General features: G+C 41.8%; 1 long non-coding RNA gene across 1 annotated transcript; it reads right to left on the bottom strand.

The window, feature by feature from the left end:
- Nucleotides 1–1,711: 1,711 nt before the first annotated feature.
- LOC142310114 (uncharacterized) lies at nucleotides 1,712–3,111 on the bottom strand. Its single transcript, XR_012754086.1, has 3 exons — nucleotides 2,901–3,111; nucleotides 1,876–2,208; nucleotides 1,712–1,797 (listed from the first exon to the last, which is right to left on the bottom strand). It is a non-coding gene; the product is annotated as an uncharacterized LOC142310114 (long non-coding RNA).
- Nucleotides 3,112–3,906: the final 795 nt, after the last annotated feature.

Here is a 3,906-nt window from a genome sequence, read left to right as displayed (position 1 = left end):
AATGAAGACTGGAGGCAGCTTATCTTCCTGGCAGCACACACCCCATAACCCAGAAGATATAAAAAATGATTTTTGCCAAACAACCTATCGTCCAGGAGGCATACAGTTATGGGTGATTTCTCCTTTATACATCTGTATGCTCATATTTCCAGCAAAAAAAATGCAAAAGGGTGACAGATTCCCTTTAAGGGGGTTGGGTAAGGGGCATTGTTGTGAATGTCATCTGTGTGGGTGGTGTTTTGGAGCTCCCTCTGGTGGACGGGAATGGTAGTGATAATTCGTATAGACCTGGCTCACTATGAATGCGGGTGCTCTAGGGAAACAGTCAATACTCCAAAAATACAAAATTATCCCCGGCACGCCAAGAGAAAAAAGAAACAATGTCTGGGTATTTTTGATGTTTTTTATTGTGAATAGTCTTATCTCGACGTTTCGGTCATACCTTGACCTTTATCAAGAGAATTAATCAGACTATAGAAAGAGAACATAAAAAAACAGAAATTAATACATAATACAGGAGAAGAATTACCAGGAGACACAGCTCCGGTTATTTATATACATTGTACACAAAAGGAGTATACGTTACAATGGTAAGGTACAGAGTCAAAGATATATATAAGATAATAACATCTGTATACACCCAAGAAGAAAGAACAACATCCGAAGTAATTGTTTACCAACTGGAAACTTATCATGTAAGTATCAGAAGAGACTAACAGGTAGACGTACCTATGAAGCAGAGAAATCAGTATGTGCATACTACTCGAGGGAGGGAGCAATACGAGTCACCACTCATATGAAGAGGAACTTATCAGGTGCGTATGAGCGCTAGGTGAAAGAAAGAATCATTAACAAAGGAAACCTATGCAGTGATTCTTGCCTGTGATCTGTGAATAAGTAATATGTGAATACCTGTGACTGAATAATAGACAATCGGGATCAGCCAGTCAATAGTCTATGGGGTAATCATGTAGTGGTATTCCACCGAGGTAGAAAGTCGTATGTCGTGACTGGTTGTAGAAAAAAAGAGAGCGAAATAAAGTAAGTGAGTAAAGCATGAACGGAGAAGAGGAGTAGAAGAAGGAGGGGGGGGGGGGGAAGGGGGGGAAGGAGAAAGGAAAAGATGGTGAGATCAGGCTGAAGGTAAAGATAAGTGTATATGAGAAGTTAAGACAAGGTACCTGTCCAATAATTGGCTACTGTATAGGTGCCATGCCAATCTTGTTAGTGAGCAGAGGACCTAATGGAGAAATTCTCGAATGAACACATCAGTGAATAGAGAGACGTGTCTCTAAAATTGGTTATACTCCATTCACTACCTGTCAAACAGCATGAAATGGTGTGCGGGAGGTAATGTGTCTCTGGAAACTTGTGACACCAATACATTAGCTATAAGACATATAGCCCACAATGCCAAATGTTCTAAAAATAGAAAGATCTCATGAGAAAAAATCCACAAACTGTATAACATCCAATGAGGTGAGTAACCTCCATCAACATGACTAATATTACTCACAATCTATGAGCAGCCGTGAAATAAGGTCGTATAGGAGACCTTCTTAAAGGAGTAGTGGAGTAGGTGAAATTGTCATGACAGTGTCGGTATTACACCTATGCTGCAGACTAGTGACATAAATAGACAGAGGTTAATGCAATGGTGTACTGATAAATCACCAGACCATGGACAAAACTGATAAATAGCATAACAATACCTCAAAAGGGAAACAGCCTATATGGTAACAGTGTCCTATGCCAGGGCTATGCTCAAAAGTGGTAACTTGGAAAAAGGTCAAAGACCTATGGAGAATAAAGAGAACCTGTTAAAGAACATAGATTAACGGTCACAAAAATGAAAGTAAAAGCTCTTACTGATACCTGGTGTATGAGATGATACAGGCTTGTGTCCAGGGGGAATGGTGGCTGGCTACTGAGTTGGTCTGTGTAACTGAGCCGTCTTAAATGCAGGTGGTGATGAGGAGATCGGCTCCAGGTGGAGCTGACTTGCTGCGCATAGGAACGGTAGTGGTGAAGGTTGGTACTGCAGCACTAGGTTTACATAGAGGACTATTAGGTGTTGTGAGTCACGTGAAATACAGTGAGAAGTGGCATACAGACCTCCGTGATGTGAGGGAGTGAGTGCCTCACATGTGACCACTAAAAGCACAGGGGTGAACCGGTGATGTGTGGAAATCACGTAGTGAAGAGAGCCTAAAAAAGGGGGAGAAAAATAAATTAGTAGGCATATGACAGGAAAGAATTTAAACCTGGAAAACATGAGAATGTAAGGAATTCACAAAACAACAGGTACCTTACAATTACCATAGATCTGTATCCAAAATCACTCTCGTAAAGTGATATTGATAAATTACATAACTAATCAGAGACATAAAAATCACAGTCATAAAAATGGGAAAAGAGGTTTATCTAAAAGGAGTCTACGGAGACCACAACTAGGACCTGAGCATGTCAGAGATGGACCTCATATTCTCGGTTCAGTCCTCGGGGTTCCAGGGTACCCAACGTGAAAATCCAATATGCTTCTCTTTCTTTTAATCTACGGACCCTATCGCCACCCCTACGTAATAGTGGAACATGCTCAATGACCTGAAACCTCAATTGAGCTACTGTATGATGAAAAGTGTCAAAATGATGGGGGATGGGTAGTAAAAGTTGCTTACATCTGATCGTTGATTTGTGTTTACTGATGCGATCTCGGATATGTTGGGTAGTCTCCCCAACATACCCGAGACCGCAGGGACACTTGATCAGGTATATCACATAGGAAGACTCACAGGTGTGATACCCTCTGATAGTGAAGTTTTTTCCAGTATGGGGATGTGTGAACTTGTTACCCTTGGTCAAATTATTGCATTGGAGACAGTGTAAGCATGGGAAGTTACCTGTTTTGGGTGGTCCCAAGAAAGTCTGTCGTGGTGAGATTGATGACCCTATGTCGGCTCGGATCAGACTATCCCTCAGGTTCCTCGCTCGTTTGTGACAAAAGATAGGGAACATCCCGAACTCTTTTATAGAGGGGTAAGCCTTCTGTAGTAATGGCCAATGTCTTGTAATGACCTCCTTAAAAAGTGGCGAAAAAGGGTGGTATGTCTGGACACAATGCATCCGTGGTGAAATGACATCATCATTGCGGGCACGGGTAGAGCGATTGCCACGGAAGAAGGGTAGCCTCGTGAGAGGAATTTATCACCCATCTCACGAAACCTTGTTGCTTGTGTTTGAGGATCAGAAACGATCCTTTCCACTCTCTTATGCTGTGAAATGGGCAATGACTTTTTAATGTGTGGAGGGTGGCAACTGGAGTACAGCAGAAGGCTGTTCTTGTCGGTGGGTTTGACGTATAGATCAGTCGTGATAGTCCCTTCAGGGGATAGAATGACAAGGGTGTCCAGAAAGTTAATCTGGAAAGGATCACTGTGTACTGTAAAAGTGAGACCCGGACGGGCGGAGGAGATATATTGGTGAAAGGTATCTAGGGATAAGGAATCACCGTGCCATATGACAAAAATGTCATCAATATATCTCCTCCATCCAATGGCATGTTGTTTCCACAGCGAATGGCTGTACACAAATGTGTCTCCATTAGGTCCTCTGCTCACTAACAAGATTGGCATGGCACCTATACAGTAGCCAATTATTGGACAGGTACCTTGTCTTAACTTCTCATATACACTTATCTTTACCTTCAAAGAAACAACAAAGAGCCAGCACCAGTGTGCACTAAGGCATCAAATATTCCAAACTGCATTATAAAAATTTTTTTTTTTTTTTTTTGAGATTTTTGGCAAAAAATTGCAATTTCTTGAGCTGCTTCGCCACGTCACGGCAAATCTCATTTGAAGCAGTCCTACACTAAAATATTTTTATAAAATGTGCCATGCGGCCTCA

This window comes from Anomaloglossus baeobatrachus, chromosome 5 (genome assembly GCF_048569485.1).
Source record: "Anomaloglossus baeobatrachus isolate aAnoBae1 chromosome 5, aAnoBae1.hap1, whole genome shotgun sequence".
Lineage (NCBI taxonomy): Eukaryota > Metazoa > Chordata > Amphibia > Anura > Aromobatidae > Anomaloglossus > Anomaloglossus baeobatrachus.
The sequence above is the reverse complement of the archived record's forward strand: the minus strand, read 5'-3'. Positions and strand labels throughout refer to the sequence as shown.